At 48.1% G+C, this 21,660-nt stretch overlaps 1 protein-coding gene across 1 annotated transcript in view; it reads left to right on the top strand.

The window, feature by feature from the left end:
• The window catches only part of MLF2 (myeloid leukemia factor 2), a 31,563-nt gene extending 13,116 nt beyond the window's left edge, over positions 1–18,447 (top strand). The window contains exon 10 of the transcript XR_006276771.1: positions 17,828–18,447. The gene's annotated coding sequence lies outside the window, so the exon portion shown is untranslated. The remainder of the gene's footprint in view (positions 1–17,827) is intronic.
• The last annotated feature ends 3,213 nt before the right edge of the window (positions 18,448–21,660 follow it).

The raw sequence follows: 21,660 nt of genomic DNA, 5'->3' as shown, positions 1-21,660 counted from the left end.
GGTACAGGAGGGGGGTTCCGGCTGGGGCCGAGGGGTTCAGAGTGCAGGAGGGGGCTCAAAGTTGGGGCAGGGGGTTGGAGTGTGGGAGGGGGTGTGGGGTGCAGGCTCCGGGAGGAAGTTTGAGTGCATAAGGGGGTTCTGAGCTGGGACAGGGGGTTGGGGTGTGGAAGGGGGCTCGGGGTGCAGGCTTCAGGCAGCGCTGACCTCAGGCGGCTCCAGGGAAGCAGCGACAAGTCTCTCCAGCTCCTAGGCGGAGGGGTGGCCAGGGGGCTCCACGCACTGGCCCCGCCCACAGGTGCCATCCCCACAGCTCCCATTGGCCATGGTTCCCAGTCAATGGGGGCAGCACCTGTGGGTCGGGATAGCATGTGGAGCCCCTCTGGTCACCTGTTCGCCTAGGAGCCAGACATGCTGGCTGCTTCCCAGGAGCCATGCAGAGCCAGGCATGGAGCCTGGCAGCCCTGCTGCAGCCAACCGGAATTTTAATGGCCCAGACAGCGGTGCTGACCAAAGCCACCAGGGTCCCTTTCTGACCAATTGTTCTGGTCAAAAACTGGACACCTGGCAATCCTAATGAAATGAGGCAAAGAGACAGGATTCTGAAGTTTGCACGGCAACTGAGCTGAAAATTGAACCCAGGAATCCTGACTCCCTGTCTCATCCCCACAAGCATGCTGGCCAGCCCACACACATGCTCCAGCACCCTAGATTACCCACTGCCAGAGCCAGTAACAACAACAAAGACAGAGAAATAATCCAAGGGAATCTAGACAGATTAAAAACATAAGCAGAAATAGAACGAGATTTCTCTAGTCCAGGCAGGGAAAATAATACAAACCTCAGCTGTGCAGTGGAGGGAAATACCTAGGATGGCAGGGAGAGGGCAGTAAATCTAGACATTTCCAATGGGATAGTGCAGACAGCAATCCTGGAGGTGCCTCCATAAAGGAAGATGGGACCTATCTGTGATGTCTTGGCTGTGGGCATCTCAAGCCCCAAAAGACAGAGGAACTCAGAGAAGAGCCAGGGGACCGTAGAAACACTCAGGGGCTGGAGGGGTCGAGTTCTGCAGTGAGGCTCCACGAGCTAAATCCAGCATGCTTGGCAAAGCCAAAATGACAGGAGGCTGCTGAGAAACAAGCTGCAGGGGTCAGAGATGTGAGCTGCAGGGGAAGGGGACAGTCTGGGGCAACAAGGTGCCACTGAGCCAAGGGAAAGGTGCTCAGGGCCATCCCCTGGCACGGAGGGGTCTGTGAGCCTGGGGAGCCATCTCCCTGAGGGAAGGGCCTGCAGCCCCAGCACATGGGAAAGTAGGAGCTAAGGAGCCCTAGGAATGGAATAATCCTGCCCTGGATCCAGGGTGATTTGCTCCCCCCTCCTCCGGCCCCCCATCTCTGGGCCACTCCCCTTGAACAGGCATCTTCTCCACCCAGGCTGGGGTGATTCTACCAGGCAGCCAGCTGCCCCCCACCCCCAGGTAAATATAAAACATCAGCCCTGAACTGTCCTGAGGGGAACTGCCTCCTGGGCCAGCCAGGGAGGGACAGCTGTTTCCTCAGTTCCATCTGCCCCTTACCTTTTGGTAGAGATTTTGAGGGCCCCCTGGAGAAAGTAGCATCCCCAAATATGGGGCGGTTGGGCTGGTGAATGCATGGATCCCAAGGGTCCAGCGTCCAGAGTAGGACCATCCCACTCTGGGTGTGACTGATAACTCCAAGATAACTCCAGGTACTGGAATGCAAAGCTCACAGGCACCAACTCTGTGGGTGTTCCGGGGCTGGAGCACCCAAGGGAAAAAATTAGTGGGTGCTCTGCACCCACCGGCAGCCAATCTCCCCTTAACCCCCCCCCACCTCCTCCCCCTCTGATCGTGCTATGTCCCCGCTCCTCCGCCTACTTCCCAGTGCTTCCCACTGCCAAACAGCTGTTTGGCGTGCTTAGGACTTTCCAGAAGGGAGGGGGGAGGAGCGGGTATGCAGCGTGCTCAGGGGAGGAGGCGGGGCAGGGGTGGGGAATAGGGGAAGGGGGTGGAATGGGGGCAGGAAGGAGGTGGGGACTTTGGAGAAGAGTTGGAATGGGGGCGGGATGAGGGCGGTACAGAGGCAGGGTAGAGCACCCACCGGGAACAGTGGAAGTCGGTGCCTACGCCAAAGCTGGCTATGAATTCCTTGGGCCTACTGCTGGGCTTGAGAGATATTCCAGGGCTGCTTCTTAACCTTTTTCTCCTGTGTTACCCCAGATGTGAAGGGCCTGTCTATAATAGACAAAATGGGGTACAATAAACCAATGTTCAAGAAGCTTTGAACTTGTAATGCTGGTACAGCCCTTCTGTCCCCTGAGGTAGGACTAGAAACCAGGAGTCCTGTCTTCCAGTCCCCTTCCGGAGATATTCCAACTTCTCTTCCAGAGCAGGGAATAGAGTCCAGGAGTCCTCCTAGTCCCTGATAATCTGTCCAGGGCCCCTTTTTTGAATCTGCCTTTCTGTGGGAGAGAACAGGGTTAAAAAAAACAAAAAAATTTAAAATGAAAACTTATAAGAGTGCTCAGCACTTATCTACCTTTTGCCATCTATACAGTGACTTACAAACATTAACTTATTAATTAATTTTTCACATCCTCCCTGACTGTAAAATTCAAAGTCACAGTGACTGAGCAAGGAAAAAAAAGCCTGGCGTTTGGGTGAAGCGTGGAGGAAGATCCTGATCTTGTCTGCTAATTACAGACAGGCAATAAAGTTCCCAGCAACATTTTAATTCTGTACTGAACAGTTCTCGTTAATTTTTAATTTTAAGTGATATAAGAAATCGATGATAATTTTTTCTACCAATTGCTTTTTGGGAAATAATGTTTTTTAAACAGGTTCTTAAAATTTGCTCCCTTTGAAAATAAATAAAATGGAAAAAAGTTCTGAGAGGTTGTATTTTTCCCCTATAAAATCTTTTACCCTAAAATCTTCTCAAGCTCACAGTGAAGCCCCTGGGGAGGAGTGGATCAGAACAACAATGGGAAAGGGCCAAGGAGACCAGGGCCATCACTGACACTTATGTCTGGTCTACACTTAAAAATTAGGTCGACAGAGCTGTGGCACTAAGGGAAGTGAAAAGTCCACATTCTTTAATGCTGTAGCTATGCTGACCTATCACCCGGTGTAGACAAAGCTAGATCTATGGAAGAATGCTTCCATCAAAATAGCTACTGCCGCTCAAGGAAGTGGTGGTCCTACAGCAAAGGAAAAACTCCTTCCATAGCTGTAGGCTGTGTCCAGGCTGGCATTGCTACATCACCAGGTTATGAGGGTGCTCCAGGCTGGGACCAAGGGGTTAGGAGGGCAGGAGGGGATCAGGGCTGGGGGAGGGGGTTGGGGCATGGGAGGAGTTCAGGGGGACAGGCTCCGGGCAGCACTTACCTCAAGCAGCTCCCAGAAACAGCGGCATATCCCTCTCCGGCTCCTATGTGGAGGTGCAGCCAGGCAGCTCTGCGTGCTGCCCTGTCCACAGGTGCTGCCCCTGCAGCTCCCATTGTTTGCAGTTCCCAGCCAATGGGAGCTGCAGGGGCAGCGCTTGGGGTGGGGACAGCATGTGAAGCCCTCTGGCTGCCCCTGCACTTAGGAGCCAGAGGTGGGAAATGCTGCTGCTTCTGGGAGCCATGTGGAGTGGGGCAAGACCCCGACCCCGCTCCCTGGCTGGAGCACCAAAGAAGGGCAAGCCCTGGACCCCAGTTCCCGGCGGGAGCTCGAGGGCCGGATTAAAACATCTGGAGGGCTGGATGTGGCCCCCAGGCCATAGTTTGCCCACCACTGGCATAGAGAGTAACCTGCATGGTGTTCAGTTAATCAACTTGAGGAGCTAGAAGGAACATCCAGCCCAAGTGTGGGATCTGGAAGTCAAAATGTGAATTTCTGGATCCAAGTCTTTTATACCTGATGCTTGGAATATAACCTGGTTAAAGAATCTAATAGGGTAGAAGAGGGGTGGAGGGTCTGGGAGTCAGAACTCCTAGATTCTATTGGCAGCTTAGCCAATGAGTCACAATGGAATCCTGTGGTAAAGTCCTTTCACCTCTGTGCCTCAGTGTCTCCCTCTTCAGACGGGGGAGGGGATTGTACCCACCACGAGGGTGTGTGAGAGGTAATGTCTGATAGGACAAGTGCCCTGTTTCATTATCTGATGCCCTCAGATCTCCCTAGAAGTGCTGCAGTTCCCCCCATTACAGGGATACATATGAAAAGGCTAGACTGGCTGTGAAATGGCCTGATTCCTTTTCACCATTGGATTCTCAAGAACATCTTAAAAAGAAAAGGAGTACTTGTGGCACCTTAGAGGCTAACAAATTTATTTGAGCATAAGCTTTCGTGAGCTACAGCTCACTTCATCGGATGCATTCAGTGGAAAATACAGTGGGGAGATTTATATACACACACAGAGAACATGAAACAATGGGTTTTGTCATACACACTTTAAGGAGAGTGATCACTTAAGATGAACCATTACCAGTAGGAGGGGGGAGAAGGAGGAAAACCATTCATGGTAACAGGTAAGGTGGGCCATTTCCAGCAGTTAAGAAGAAGGTCTGAGGAACAGTGGGAGGTGGGGTGGGGTGGAGAAATAACATGGGGAAATAGTTTTACTTTGTGTAATGACTCATCCACTCCCAGTCTCTATTCAAGCCTAAGTTAATTGTATCCAGTTTGCAAATTAATTCCAATTCAGCAGTCTCTCACTGGAGTCTGTTTTTGAAGTTTTTTTGTTGTTCCCTTAACCCACCCAGCAATATTGTTAATCTATCCAACTATACTCTTAGCCCAGCAGAAGAATCTGTCCTATCTCGGGGCCTCTCCTTTTGCCCCTCCACCCCCACGAACATGATACAGTTCTGTGGTGACCTAGAATCCTATTTTCAACGTCTCCGACTCAAGGAATATTTCCAACACACCTCTGACCAACATATTAAGCCATAGAGACCTTCCTACCAACACTACAAAAAGAAGGATTCTGGGTGGACTCCTCCTGAAGGTCGAAACAGCAGACTGGACTTCTACATAGAGTGCTTCCGCCAACGTGCACGGGCTGAAATTGTGGAAAAGCAGCATCACTTGCCCCATAACCTCAGCCGTGCAGAACGCAATGCCATCCACAGCCTCAGAAACAACTCTGACATCATAATCAAAAAGGCTGACGAAGGAGGTGCTGTCGTCATCATGAATAGGTCGGATTATGAACAAGAGGCTACTAGGCAGCTCTCCAACACCACTTTCTACAAGCCATTACCCTCTGATCCCACTGAGGGTTACCAAAAGAAACTACAGCATTTGCTCAAGAAACTCCCTGAAAAAGCACAAGAACAAATCTGCACAGACACACCCCTGGAACCCCGACCAGGGATATTCTATCTGCTACCCAAGATCCATAAACCTGGAAATCCTGGACACCCCATCATCTCAGGCATTGGCACCCTGACAGCAGGATTGTCTGGCTATGTAGACTCCCTCCTCAGATCCTACGTTACCAGCACTCCCAGCTATCTTCGAGACACCACTGACTTCCTGAGGAAACTACAATCCATCGGTGATCTTCCTAAAAACACCATCCTAGCCACTATGGATGTAGAAGCCCTCTACACCAACATTTGACACAAAGATGGACTACAAGCCATCAGGAACAGTATCCCCGATAATGTCACGGCTAACCTGGTGGCTGAACTTTGTGATTTTGTCCTCACCCATAACTATTTCACATTTGGGGACAATGTATACCTTCAAATCAGCAGCACTGCAATGGGTACCCGCATGGCCCCACAGTATGCCAACATTTTTATGGCTGACTTAGAACAACGCTTCCTCAGCTCTTGTCCCCTAGTACTCCTACTCTACTTGCGCTACATTGATGACATCTTCATCATCTGGACCCATGGAAAAGAAGCCCTTGAGGAATTCCACCATGATTTCAGCAATTTCCATCCCACCATCAAACTCAGCCTGGACCAGTCCACACAAGAGATCCACTTCCTGGACACTACAGTGCTAATCAGCGATGGTCACATAAATACCCCCCTATATCGGAAACCTACTGACCGCTATTCCTACCTACATGCCTCTAGCTTTCATCCAGATCACACCATATGATCCATTGTCTACAGCCAAGCTCTATGATATAACCGCATTTGCTCCAACCCCTCAGACAGAGACAAACACCTACAAGATCTCTATCATGCATTCTTACAACTACAATACCCACCTGCTGAAGTGAAGAAACAGATTGACAGAGCCAGAAGAGTACCCAGAAGTCACCTACTACAGGACAGGCCCAACAAAGAAAATAACAGAACGCCACTAGCGATCACCTTCAGCCCCCAACTAAAAGCTCTCCAATGCATCATCAAGGATCTACAACCTATCCTGATGGATGACCCATCACTCTCACAGATCTTGGGAGACAGGCCAGTCCTTGCTTACAGACAGCCCCCTAACCTGTAGCAAATACTCACCAGCAACCACACACCACACAACAGAACCACTAACCCAGGAACCTATCCTTGCAACAAAGCCCATTGCCAACTGTGTCCACATATCTATTCAGGGGACACCATCATAGGGCCTAATCACATCAGCCACACAATCAGAGGCTCGTTCACCTGCGCATCTACCAATGTGATATATGCCATCATGTGCCAGCAATGCCCCTCTGCCATGTACATTGGTCAAACTGGACAGTCTCTACATAAAAGAATAAATGGACACAAATCAGACGTCAAGAATTATAACATTCAAAAATCAGTCAGAGAACACTTCAATCTCTTCGGTCACTCAAATACAGACCTGAGAGTGGCTATTCTTCAACAAAAAAACTTCAAAAACAGAGTCCAACGAAAGACTGCTGAATTGGAATTAATTTGCAAACTGGATACAATTAACTAAGGCTTGAATAGAGACTGGGAGTGGATGAGTCATTACACAAAGTAAAACTATTTCCCCATGCTATTTCTCTCTTCCCCCCCCCCCCCCCCCGACTGTTCCTCAGACATTCTTGTTAACTGCTGGAAATGGCCCACCTTGCTTGTCACCATGAAAGGTTTTCCTCCTTCCCCCCCTCCTGCTGGTGATGGCTCATCTTAAGTGATCACTCTCCTTACAGTGTGTATGATAAAACCCATTGTTTCATGTTCTCTGTGTGTGTATATAAATCTCCCCACTGTATTTTCCACCGAATGCATCCGATGAAGTGAGCTGTAGCTCACGAAAGCTTATGCTCAAATAAATTTGTTAGTCTCTAAGGTGCCACAAGTACTCCTTTTCTTTTTGCAAATACAGACTAACACGGCTGCTACTCTGAAAGAACATCTTAGCACTTGTTTTCTGTCTTGCGCTACTCTGCATGTCTTTGAGCTCCCATTTTCACTGTCTCTTGGGAATCAGCTCCAAAGGGCTTCACACAAGCTTCCCTTTCAAAGGCTGTGTGTCACAGCCATTTGGCAGGTGCTCACAGATTGTCAAGTATCATGCCACCCATTATCATCTCAGTTCTTTGTCACCTATTTCCTTGTCCCAGACCTGCCTCTCCCCAATCTGTTTGTCCAAGAATGTAGGAAAATTTAATGTACAGACACACTATCATCTCAGAAAGAAAGGGAGTACTTGTGGCACCTTAGAGACTAACAAATTTAGTCTCAAAGGTGCCACAAGTACTCCTTTTCTTTTTGTGGATACAGACTAACACGGCTGCTACTCTGAAAACTGTCATCTCAGTGCACAAGAAAACTGCCTCCTCCCACACAGGTGATTCACAACAACTGAGACAGACCCAAGACAAACTGTAGGGGGAGAAAGGACTCAAAGTAATCAGAACAAAGGAAGGGAATATAATTAATACAATCAACATGTTTTATGGAAAATAGGCCTTATCCAAGGAACTCAATATTGAGATTAGAAATTTGGGAGATTGGCTATAATATACTTTAACTTCTGTAAGGCTTAGTACCACATGACACTTGCTAAAAATTAACATACTATAAAATCAGTATGGCACATATTAAATGGATTGTACACTGGCTAACTGATAGATCTCAGTAGAGCATTTTAAATGGGGAATAATAATTGAATGAGGCTATGTCTGGTGGGGTCTCACAGGGATCAATTCTTGGGTGAACTATAATATTTCTATCAACAATTTAGAAGAAATATAAAATCATTGCTGATAAAGTTTGCAGAGGATACAAACATGGGTGGTGCAAATTTGGGGTCATTTAGTCAAGGGGTCAACATCCCAGAAAAAAAGAAACCATTATTAATTTTGTTGTTGTTGTGGGTAGTGTTATTATAACAGTTTTGCAGACAGCTGTGGCTCAAATTACGGCACTTATCTGCACCAAACTGAGATTATCTGACTGGATTTGAGATCCCTGAACTCCAGAAAGGACATCTAGTAAAGCTATGTTGACATGGTAAAAAATAGGTTTATTTCTACATCGAGACAACAAACTCAAGATCACTATCTCAATCTAAAGCCCTGGTGGAGAGAAGCCCTGTAATTTTTACCTCAGTGGAGCTAGCCCAGGTCACCCCAGGGGTGTGGGTGTATACACAGTTAGCCTCAACTAGCTCCACTGAGGTAAAGGTACAATGCCTTCTCTCCACTTGGATTTTATGTTGAGATAGCAATTTTGAGTTAGCTGTCTTGCTGTAAAAACAACTTTTTTTGCAGTGAAGACAAAGACTTAGAGAACAAGCACTAAATGATTAAGACAAGAGATGGAGGGCAGGAAGATCTGCGCAAAGAGTAGCACCCAGGTCATACATGGCAGAAGTACAAGGACAATGCTACCACCACAACCATTGTTTCCTAAATGCAATCAGGTAGCAGGTGTCCTTAAGGACAATCTGGGTGAGAACCTACCACAAGGATACTGATGCAGGGGCAATTGGTGGTAACTGAGGGAAATTCCTCTACTGGTGACTCCTGTGAACTGGCAAAGATGATGCCAGAAATCTAATCGCACAGAAATATCCTGAGAGAAAACAGCAGGTGAAGAAAGGGAATTGGGGAGTGATACGAAGTGGAAAAGCTATGGAGTTGCCTAGTCATTTGAAAGACTATATATCAGGGGTGGCCAAACAGTGACTCGTGAGCCGCATATGGCTCTTTTACAGTTAAAGTGTGGCTTGTGGAGCCCCCCAATCCCCCCCCATTCTCCACCTACCAGACTGGGGGCAGGGGGAGAGCTCAGGACCTTTGCCTTGCAGCAGGGTGGTAGGGTAGGGGCTTCTGCCCAGCGGGGAGAGCGGTCTCGGGGCTTCAGCAGGAGCAGGGGCTTCTCATGGAGCTGAAGCCCCAAGCCCTGGCAGGTGTGCTCCAGCTCTCGAACTTCTGAAGATTGTCATATGTGGCTCAGAGGGTCAGTAAGTTTGGCCACCCTTATTATATAGCTAATTAGGCCATGTCTACACTAAAGAGTTAAGTTGACTTAAGTTACATCAACAGTCATAAGTCACTGTAATTACACGACTTGTACATGTTCACACAATGCACCTTGTGTTGGCGGAGTGCATCCACAGTTGGTGCTGTAGCACCAACAGAGAGAGCAGTGCACAGGAGGTAGCTACCTTCTGCCAGCTGGAGTGTTAGGAATGGATTGCAGTGCGTCATAGGGGTGGGATCACCACCACCCCATGATGCAATTTTTCCATCTCATAATTCCAAGGGCTTCCAACTAAGCTTCACAACGTTTTTTAACTGCCCCTGTAAACTGTGCGCCAGCGATCTGTGTCTGAAAGAATGGATCCTGCACAGCTCACTTGTCTTGTGATGAGTGTTATGAACACAATGTGGCTGATCCAGCAGTATTTCATGAGCTGCAAATCTGCTAATGACACTGTGGTGCCTGCCCTGCTGTGTGCCATGAACAGAAACAATTCAAGATTGATGCTGGCATTCACAGAGCAGTTGCACATGGTGGACAATTGTTATTTGGCTCCGGAAACAAGCACCGAATGGTGGGATTGCATAATGATGCAGGTATAGGATGATGAGCAGTGGCTGCAGAATTTACGGATGTGCAAAGCCACCTTCCTTGAATTGTGTGCGGAGCTCACCCACGGCTTCGGGAGAAGGACACCAAATTGAGAGCTCACGGTGGTGAAGCAAGTGGTGATCATTTTGTGGATGCTGGCAACTCCATATTGCTACTGCTTGCAAATCAGTTTGGAGTTGGGAAGTCCACCCTGGGAATTGTAGTCATGCAAGTGTGCAGGGCCTTTTATCGCCTCCTGCTATGAATCATAGAATCATAGAATATTAGGGTTGGAAGAGACCTCAGGAGGTCATCTAGTCCAACCCGCGGCTCAAAGCAGGACCAACCCCAACTAAATCATCCCAGCAAGGGCTTTGTCAAGCCAGGCCTTAAAAATCTCTAAGGATGGAGATTCCACCACCTCCCTAGGTAACCCATTCCAGTGCTTCACCACCCTCCTAGTGAAATAGTTTTTCCTAATATCCAACTTAGACCTCCCCCACTGCAACTTGAGACCATTGTTCCTTGTTCTGTCATCTGCCACCACTGAGAACAGCCTAGCTCCATCCCTTTTGGAACCTCCCTTCAGGTAGTTGAAGGCTGCTATCAAATCCCCCCCCCCCCAACAGTCTTCTCTTCTGCAGACTAAATAAGCCCAGTTCCCTCAGCCTCTCCTCATAAGTCATGTGCCCCAGCCCCCTAATCATTTTTGTTGCCTTCCGCTGGACTCTCTTCAATTTGTCTCCATCCTTTCTGTAGTGGTGGGCCCAAAACTGGATGCAATAATCCAGCTGTGAGCTCACCAGTTCCCTCGATCTGCTGGCAATGCTACTACTAATGCAGCCCAATATGCTGTAGCTCACGAAAGCTTATGCTCAAATAAATGTGTTAGTCTCTAAGGTGCCACAAGTACTCCTTTTCTTTTTGTGAATACAGACTAACACGGCTGTTACTCTGAAACTAATCTGTGAAAGAAGCTTATTGGGACATCTCTGAGGGTGAGATTTACCTGTATTCAGTTTTGTACTATATTAGGCTTAGACTTGCATGTTTTGTTTTATTTTGCTTGGCAACTTACTTTGTTCTGTCTGTTATTATTTGGAACCACTTAAATCCTACTTTTTATATTTAATAAAATCACTTTTGCTTATTAATTAACCCAGAGTAAGTAATTAATACCTGGGGGAGCAAACAGCTGTGCATATCTCTCCATCAGTGTTATAGAGGGCAGACAATTTATGAGTTTACCCTGTATAAGCTTTATACAGAGTAAAATGGATTTATCTGGGGTTTAGGCTCCCAGAAAGACTAAATACTGGGTGCTGGGAAAGTCCCTGTTAACTGAGAAACAACTGGGCTAAGTGAATCTTAGTTTCTGTGCACTGCAGGACGGTGTGGCCCAACCTTTTGGTCTGTGCTGTAGCTGACTGAAGTGTCTGAGCCATGGTCTACACTAGGACTTGAGGTCAAATTTAGCAGCATTAAATCAATTTAACCCTGCACCCGTCCACACGACAAAGCTTTTTTTTTTCAACTTAAAGGGCTCTTAAAATCGATTTCCTTACTCCATCCCCGACAAGGGGATTAGCGCTGAAATAGGTCTTGCAGGGTCGAATATGGGGTACTGTGGATGCAATTAGACGGTATTGGCCTCCAGGAGCTATCCCAGAGTGCTCCATTGTGACTGCTCTGGACAGCACTCTCAACTCAGAGACACTGGCCAGGTAGACAGGAAAAGGCCCATGAACTTTTGATTTTCATTTCCTGTTTGGCCAGTGTGGCAAGCTGCAGGTGAGTGCAGAGCTCATCAGCAGAAGTGACCATGATGGAGTCCCAGAATCACAAAAGAGCTCCAACATGGACCAAACGGAAGGTACAGGATCTGATCGCTGTTTGGGGAGAGGAATCCGTGCTATCAGAACTCCGTTCCAGTTTTCGAAATGCCAAAACATTTGTCAAAATCTCCAAGGGCATGAAGGACAGAGACCATAACAGGGACCTGAAGCAGTGCCGTGTGAAACTTAAGGAGCTGAGGCAAGCCTACCAGAAAACCAGAGAGGCAAACGGCTGCTCTGAATCACAGCTCCAAATATGCTGCTTCTATGATGAGCTGCATGTCATTTTAGGGTGTTCAGCCACCACTACCCCAACCTTGTGCTTTGACTCCTTCAATGGAGATGGAGGCAACACAGAAGCAGGTTTTCGGGATGAGGAAGATAATGATGATGAGGTTGTAGATAGCTCACAGCCAGCAAGCGGATAAACCAGTTTTTCCGAGAGCCAGGAACTGTTTCTCACCCTGGACCTGGAGCCAGTACCCCCCAAACCCACCCAAGGCTGCCTCCCGGACCTGCCAGGCAGAGAAGGGACTTCTGGTGAGTGTACCTTTTTAAATGGTATACATGGTTTAAAAGCAAGCATGTTTAATGATTAATTTGCCCTGGCATTCATGGCCAGTACAGCTACTGGAAAAGTCTGTTAACATGTCTGGGGATGGAGCAGAAATCCTCCAGAGACATCTCCATAAAGCTCTCCTAGATGTACTCCCAAAGCCTTTGCACAAGGTTTCTGGGGAGGGCAGCCTTATTCTGTCCACCATGGTAGGACACTTTACCATGCCAGGCCAGTAGCATGTAATCAGGAATCATTGCTGAACAAAGCATTGCGGTGTATGTTTGCTGGCGTTCAAACAACATCCATTCTTTATCTCTCTGTATTATCCTCAGGAGAGTGATATCATTCATGGTCACCTGGTTGAAATAGGGTGCTTTTCTTAAGGGGACATTCAGAGGTGCCCGTTCCTGCTGGGCTGTTTGCATGTGGCTGAACAGAAATGTTCCCTGCTGTTAGCCACGGAGAATGGGGAGGGGTAAGGGGTTAGCCACGTGGTGTGGGGAGGCAAAATGCGACCTTGTAACGAAAGCAATGTGCTATCTATGTAATGTTATCAGCAAGGTTTACCGTGAAAGAGTGTACCCATTGTTCTATAAAATGTGTCTTTTTAAATACCATTGTTCCTTTTTTTTTTCTCCATCAGCTACATGTGTTTCAAGGATCACAGGATCTTCTCCTTCCCAGAGGTTAGCGAAGATTAGAAGGCGAAAAAAAACGCACTCACGATGAAATGTTCTCTGAGCTCATGCTGTCCTCCCACACTGACAGAGCACAGACGAATGCATGAAGGCAGACAATGTCAGAGTGCAGGAAAGCACAAAATGACCAGGAGGAGAGGTGGCGGGCTGAAGAGAGTAAGTGGCGGGCTGAAGAGAGGGCTGAAGCTGAAAGGTGGAGGTAGCTTGGTGAGAGGAGACAGGATTCACTGCTGAGGCTGCTGGAGGATCAAACTCATATGCTCCAGCGTATGGTTGAGCTGCAGGAAAGGCAGCAGGAGCACAGACTGCCGCTACAGCCCCTGTGTAACCAACCGCCCTCCTCCCCAAGTTCCATAGCCTCCTTACCCAGACGCCCAAGAACGCAGTGGCGGGGCCTCTGGCCACCCAGCCACTCCACCCCAGAGGATTGCCCAAGCAACAGAAGGCTGGCATTCAATAAATTTTAAAGTTTTAAACTTTTAAAGTGCTGTGTGGCCTTGTCCTTCCCTCCTGCACCATCCCTCCTGGGCTACCTTGGCAGTTATGCCCCTATTTGTGTAATGAATTAATAAAGAATGCATGAATGTGAAGCAACAATGACTTTATTGCCCCTGCAAGCGGTGATCGAAGAGAGGAGGGGAGCGTGGTTAGCTTATATGGAAGTAGAGTGAACCAAGGGCCGGGGAGGAGTGTTCATCAAGGAGAAGCAAGCAGAACTTTCACACCGTACCCTGGCCAGTCATGAAATTGGTTTTCAAAGCTTCTCTGATGCGCACCACGCCCTCTTTTGCTCTTCTAATCACCCTGGTGTCTGGCTGCATGTAACCAGCAGCCAGGCAATTTGCCTCAACCTCCCACGCCACCATAAATGTCTCCCCCTTACTCTCACAGATATTGTGGAGCGCACAGCAAGCAGTAATAACAGTGGGAATATTGGTTTCGCTGAGGTCTAACCAAGTCAGTAAACTGCGCCAGCGCGCTTTTAAATGTCCAAATGCACATTCTACCACCATTCTGCACTTGCTCAGCCTGTAGTTGAACAGCTCCTGACTACTGTCCAATCTGCTTGTGTATGGCTTCATGAGCCATGGCATTAAGGGGTAGGCTGGGTCCCCAAGGATAACTATAGGCATTTCAACATCCCCAACAGTTAATTTCTGGTCTGGGAAGAAAGTCCCTTCCTGCAGCTTTTGAAACAGACCAGAGTTTCTGAAGATGCGAGCGTCATGTACCTTTCCCAGCCATCCTGCATTGATGTTGGTGGAACGTCCCTTTTGATCCACCAGTGCTTGCAGCACTATTGAAAAGTACCCCTTGCGGTTTATGTACTCGCCGGCTTGGTGCTCCGGTGCCAAGATAGTGATATGGGTTCCGTCTATGGCCCCACCACAGTTAGGGAATCCCATTGCAGCAAAGCCTTCCACTATGACCTGCACATTTCCCAGGGTCATTACCCTTGATATCAGCAGATCTTTGATTGTGTTGGCTAGTTGCATCTCAGCAGCCCCCACAGTAGATTTGCCCACTCCAAATTGATTCCCGACTGACTGCCTGTCTGGCGTTGCAAGCTTCCACAGGGCTATTGCCACTCGCTTCTCAACTGTGAGGGCTGCTCTCATCTTGGTATTCTTGCACCTCAGGGCAGGGGAAAGCAAGTCACAAAGTTCCATGAAAGTGCCCTTATGCATGCAAAAGTTTCGCAGCCACTGGGAATCATCCCTGATCTGCAACACTATGCGGTCCCACCAGTCTGTGCTTCTTTCCCGGGCCCAGAATTGGCATTCCACCGGATGAACCTGCCCCATTAGTACCATGATGCCCACATTGCCAGGGCACCTGCTTTGAGAGTAGTCTGTGTCCATGTCCTCATCACTCTCGTAACTGTGCTGACGTCGCCTACTCGCCCAGTTTTGCTTTGCCTGATTCTGGTGCTGCATATACTGTTGGATAATGCGCGTGGTGTTTAATGTGCTCCTAACTGCCAAAGTGATCTTCATCGGGCTCCATGTTTGCCGCGGTATGGCGTCTGCACAGAAAAAAGGCGTGGAACGATTGTCTGCTGTTGCTCTGATGGAGGGAGGGGCGACTGACAACATGGCTTACAGGATTGGTTTACAGGGAATTAAAATCAACAAAGGGGTGGCTTTTAATCAAGAAAAAACGGAAACAACTGTTACACAGAATGGCCCCCTCAAGGATTGAACTCAAAACCCTGGGTTTAACAGGCCAACGCTCAACCCACTAAGCTATCCCTCTCCCTGGTATTTCAGGCAGGACTGAATCTTCATTAAACTTTTCAAAGTGCCACTGACAGACCTCACTGAAACAATTGTCGGCTGTTGATTTCACTGATGGGGGGCAAATGAATACAAAACAAATCTGGTCTATTTCTTGTTTTGATCCACTCCATCTATCTTTTACATCTCTGGCTGGCAGCAGACGGTGCAGTAGGACTGCTAGCCATCCTCATCTCCTGGCTGCTCACCATAAGACAGTACAATAGGACTGTCGGCAGGACTAAAGAGAATGACCTGGTCGAGTCACTCCTAATTTAGTCCCTGCGCCCTTGTCTGCCCAGGCGCCCCTGACCAACCTTACCAAGGTGGCCAGGAGCACCTCGGACATGACGATGGTGGCTATCAGGCCTATTGCACCATCTGCTGCCACAAGGCAATGGGTTGCTGCTGTGTAGCAATGCAGTACCGCGTCTTCCAGCACCCAGGAGATGTACGTTGAAAGTGAGCTGAGCGGGCTCCATGCTTGCCATTGTATGGTGTCTGCACAGGTAACTCAGGAAAAAAGGCACAAAACAATTGTCTGCCATTGCTTGCACAGAGGGAGGGAGGGAGGGCCTGATGACATGTACCCAGAACCACCCGCGACAATGTTTTTGCCCCATTAGGCATTGGGATCTCAAACCAGAATTCCAATGGGTGGCAGAGACTGCGAGAACTATGGGATAGCTACCCACTGTGCAGCACTCTGGAAGTCGATGCTAGCCTCGGTACTGTGGAAGCACACCGGTGAGTTAATGCACTTAATGCACTTAGAGCATTTTGTGTGGGGACACACACAATTGACTGTATAAAAACACTTTCTACAAAACCGACTTCTATAAATTCGACCTAACTTCATAGTGTAGACATACCCTAACTCAGGAAGACAGGAGTGGAGGGAAGCCATCTCTGGCAGGGGGGTTTGCTCAGTGGTATCCCATCACATCTAGTGACAGTCTTGAGGGAGTTTCTGTGACCAAACCCATCACAGGATATGCTGTTGACTCATATCCAACTTCCTGTCCAGGCCCTTTTCTGCTGAACTGCCGCTTAGCCAGTCAGTCCCAAGTCTGTAGCAGTGCATATGATTCTTCCATCCTAAGTGCAGGACTCTGCACTTCTCCTCATTGAACCTCATCAGAGTTCTTTCGGCCCAATCCTCCAATTTGTCTAGATCACTCTGGACTCTATCCCTACCTTCCATCATATCTACCTCTCCCCCCAGCTTAATGTCATCCACGAACTTGCTGAGGGTGCAATCCAGCCCATCATCCAGATCATTAACGAAGCTGTTGAACAAAACAGGTCCCAGGACTGATCCCTGGGGCACTCTGCTTGATATCAGACTAGACATTGAGCCATTGATCACTACCCATTGAGCCCAATGACCTAGCCAACTTTCAATCCATACTTCTTTAACTTGCTGGCAAGAATACTGTGGGAGACTATCAAAAGCTTTGTTAAAGTCAAGGTGTATCATGTCTACCGCTTTCCCCATATCCACAGAGCCAGTTATCTCACCATAGAAGGCAATCAGGTTGGTCAGCCATGACTTGCCCTTGGTGAATCCATGTTGACTGTTCCTGATCATCTTCCTCTCCTCCAAGTGCTTCAAAATGGATTCTTTGAGGACCTGCTCCATGATTTTTCCGGGGATGGAGGTGAGGCTGACTGGCCTGTACTTCCCTGGATTCTCCTTCTTCCCTTTTTTAAAGATGGGCACAATATTTGCCTTTTTCCAATCATCCGGGTTCTCCCTGATCTCCACGAGTTTTCAAAGATAATGGCCAATGGCTCTGCAATCACATCCGCCAACTCCCTCGGCACCCTCGAATGCATTAGATCTGGACCCATGGACTTGTGTATGTCCAGCTTTTCTAAATAGTCCATAACCTGTTCTTTCACCACTGAGGGCTGCTCACCTCCTCTTCATACTGTGCTGCCCAGTGCAGCAGTCTGGGATCTGACCTTGTCTGTGAAGACTAAGGCAAAAAAAGCATTGAGTACTTCAGCTTTTTCCACATCATCTGTCACTAGGTTGCCTCCCCCATTCAGTAAGGGTCCCACATTTTCCCTGACCTTTTTCTTGTTGCTAACATACCTGTAGAAACCCTTCTTGTTACCCTTCACATCCCTTGCTAGCTGCAACTCCAATTGTGAAGAACTGTGACTCTGGGCAATGTGCAGAAAATAGTGGATGGCTTTGTGGCAATGGGATTTCCTAACTTTGGCGGCGGGATAGATGGCATTCATATCCCCATTTTGGCCCCAGACCATCTTGCAATGGAGTACATCAACAGAAAGGGCTACTACTTCTCTATGATATTGCAGGTGCTGGTGGATCACCAGGATCATTTCACTGACATCAATGTGGGGTGGTCCGGCAAGGTGCATGATGCACGCATCTTCAGGAACAGTGGCCTGTATAGAAAGCTCCAAGCAAGGACTTTTTTCCAGACTAGAAGATTCCAATTGGGGAATGTGGAAATGCCCATAATGATCCTTGGAGACACCATCTACCTCTTAGTTCCATGGCTTATGAAGCCATACACTGGAGACCTTGACAGCAGCAAGGAGCACTTCAACAACAGGCTCAGCAGGTGGAGAATGACTGTTGAGTGTGCGTTTAGCAGGTTAAAGGGTCACTGGCACTGCCTTTTTGGCAGGTTAGATCTCAATGATTAAAATAGTCCCATGGTCATAGCAGCCTGCTGTGCTCTGCATAACATTTGTGAAGCCAAGGGGGAAAAGTTTCCCAAGGGGTGGAGCATTGTGGTAGATTGCCTGGCAGCTGATTTTGAGCAGCCAGATACCAGGTCTATTAGAGGGGCACAATGGGGGAGGAGGAGGTATTGGAATTAGGAAGTCTTTGGAGCAGCATTTTGACAATGAGCCCCTGTAATATATCTTTCTATAATGCATTCAGCCAGGCATTGTTTACTTGCCATGTTCAATGACAAACAATTCCTGCCTAAGCATTAATTGTAATCTGCAAATGTACCGATTGCCACTGTGTATGACTTTCTGCTGCAACCACCATATATAGGTTAGAAATAAAGAATCATTGTCTTTGTAAATCTAAAGTTTTATTAAACAGCAGTACACAGATTAACATTTCTTACAAGGGACAGGACAGTGAGCAGTGCTCTCTGAAGTGTGGATCTCACAGCTGTGTGTAAGTTGAGCTTTTAGTATGGAAAATGTTCCTAGGGATGGAGTGCAAGGTATACTGAGACAGGCTGGGAACATGAGAGAAATTGGGTGGGTGGGGGGGACTTTGGGGAGGGCATGGAAGGCAATTCTGTATGAACTGCAGGGGGAGTTGAGGACATGTGTTTGACCTACAGTGCAATCAGGGACTTCAGCATCTCTGTTTGCTCCTCCATGTTTAATCCACTTCTGCCCCTCTATTATCTGCTCCTGCCCCTGTTTCCTCTCCTGACTATCCATTTCTAGTTTTTTGTTTATTGTCTCTCTCCATGCTCTGTGTTCACTATTGGCCTGATCGGACAACTGCAGCACTTCTTGAAACATGTCCTCCTTACTCCTCATTCACCTCCTTATCTGACAAAGGCGCTCCACTGGTGTGTAGGAGCCGGTCCTCAAGAGCACATCTGCAAAAGCAAAAGAAACAACATACAGTCAGTATTGTGTGTGCATTCACAGTCTTGAATCATAAAAGTTACATACACCTCTTTCTCACTTTCCCTTGGCAAGCACGCAGCATGGCCAGAGCACTAAACATGGTGAGTTTGGCCCAGGGAGAGGCACAAGACGGGACAAAGTGTCTAAGTGGTTTCAGAAGGGAATCAATACGAGTGCTTAGGGACACTATTCTGAGTACTTGCATCATTTTCAGGCAGAGGTGATCAAAGCTGAAATTACACTACTGAGAGTAACCGAAGATGCAAGGGTGCATGTCCTGCATGCATGTGGCCTCAGACTGGGTCCATGTGCTGTTCGCCTGTGTGCTGCTTTGGTTCCTCTAGAAGTAATTGCTGATTGGCACCACAAAGTTTCCTACAATGGGAGAAAGAAACAAAGCAGCTCTTCCAAGGAACCTGCAGCAGAGAATTGCGCAGTATCTGTAGGAAAGCTTCCTAGATATCTTATGGAGGATTCCCAGAACATTCTTTGCATTAACAAACTTATTGCAGGGCCCCCACTGCATAGCAACACAGGGGAATGAGAAGCAGATGCAAACAGTACCTAGTGTTGTTAGTTTTAATACCTTCTCCTGTGTGCACCATATTACAAAATAAAGGACACCTCTACCTCATGACTCCGTGCAGTATCAAAGAAAAATGAGTCCTTACCAGAGCTCCCCTCTCCTGCTTCAGGCATGCCAACGCCGGAGTGCTGGGACTAGCATGACTCCCCCAGAGTGAAAAAGAGGTCCTGGCTTGCCACGTAACTGGATGAACCTGTTGCCTGTTCCACATCCTCCTCCAACTCAACCTCCTTGTCCACCGCTTCGTCCTCAGGTTTGACTCCGCTGGCTGCTGCCTCCAGTCCACCTGAAGTATCCACGGGGCTCTTGATGGAGGAGGTGGGATTGCCACCAAGGATGGTGTGCAGCTTCTTATAGAAGCGGTATGTTTTCAGTGCTGCACCGGAGTGACTGTTGGCCTCCCTTGCCTTCAGGTACACCTACCTCAGCTCCTTGATCTTAACAGGGCACTGCTGCATGTCACTTTTGTGCCCCTTCTCATCCATGCCGTGAGCAATTTGCCCATAGGTATCGAAGTTCTTAAAGCTGAGGTGGAGCTGTGACTACACAGCCTCCTCTCCCCCACAGACCCAGCAGCTATGACAACTCTGATGTACTGCAGGTGGGAGCACATTTGGCGCGTGGAGCCTGCATGGTCAGCTGGGAAGATGTGATGTGAGCTGTCCATGTCGAGCAAACAGGAACTGGAATTTCAAAAATTCCTGGGGCTTTAAAGGGGGAGAAGCGCGTGCCTGTGTACTTGGGTGCAGGGCAGCAGAGTAGAAATTGCCTACCAGAGCAGTCATGATGGATATTGTGGGACAACTTTTGGAGGCCACATAGGGCAACATAAGCAAGTGCACTGTCTACACTGCCACTGCATCACTAACTTAATCACAAAAAGCTCTCTGCTGCTCATCAAGGTGGTTTTATTATGTCAGCATAGCAGGAGGGTTAAATTTCAGGAGGATCATTGTTGTATGTACACCTTGTCTCTCTAATATTGTGGGACCGACACAGCTACAACACCACTGCCTGCATATATAGCTAATTGACATTTTTGTTACAAGAAGATATGTTACAGGAGTGTTCTATATCTGTGTACATATAAATAATTAGTTAATAGATAAATGTGTGCTGCTTGGCAACAGATGGTGCTCAAAAACATGTTGAATAGTTCACATACAGTTCCATGACAGGGAAGCACAACCGGAAAAGTTACTAAAGGATCTTTCTTGCTGTATAGCTGGCATGTGCACCATAGACAGTGATTTGCACAGGTGATGTGAGACTGATGCACTGTATGGAACTGTATGAAAGATCTCAACTTGCATCACAATCATTTGGGGTACCTCTTAGTTAACCTGGGCTTCTACCCAGATTTTAGTCCTGCCCACACACCAAAAATTTTTACCTGGGCTTAGCTGTGCTTTGAACCCAGGCTTTTTTACCCAGTGTGACAGGGTCGGGCCAGATGGTTACAGGAGAGTAATAGAAGGCAGATATATTAGCCCCAGGTTAAGTAGGTCCCTTTTCCCTGGGTAAGGTAACAGGGAAGGTTCCAGAACAATCAGGAACCTTCTGGAGACAATTAAGACAGACAGGCTGATTAGAACACCTGCAGCCAATCAAGAAGCTGCTAGAATCAATTAAGGCAGGCTAATCAGGGCACCTGGGTTTAAAAAGGAACTCACTTCAGTTTGTGGTGTGCGTGTAAGGAGCTGGGAGCAAGAGGCTCTAGGAGCTGAGAGTGAGAACGCATACTGTTGGAGGACTGAGGAGTACAAGCATTATCAGACACCAGGAGGAGGGTCCTATGGTGAGCATAAAGAAGGTGTTGAGAGGAGGCCATGGGGAAGTAGCCCAGGGAGTTGTAGCTGTCGCACAGCTGTTCCAGGAGGCACTCTAGACAGCTGAATTCCACAGGGCCCTGGGCTGGAACCCAGAGTAGAGGGCGGGCCTGGGTTCCCCCCAAACCTCCCAACTCCTGGTCAGACACAAGAGGAGTTGACCTGGACTGTGGGTTCACAAAAATGGCCAACTGAGGGCTGCCATGAAGTTCCAAGGTGAGCAAATCTGC

The sequence above is a fragment of the Dermochelys coriacea genome, chromosome 1 (assembly GCF_009764565.3).
Source record: "Dermochelys coriacea isolate rDerCor1 chromosome 1, rDerCor1.pri.v4, whole genome shotgun sequence".
NCBI classification, from domain to species: domain Eukaryota; kingdom Metazoa; phylum Chordata; order Testudines; family Dermochelyidae; genus Dermochelys; species Dermochelys coriacea.
Note: the sequence above shows the minus strand (reverse complement) of the source record. Positions and strands in the feature narration are given on the sequence as shown.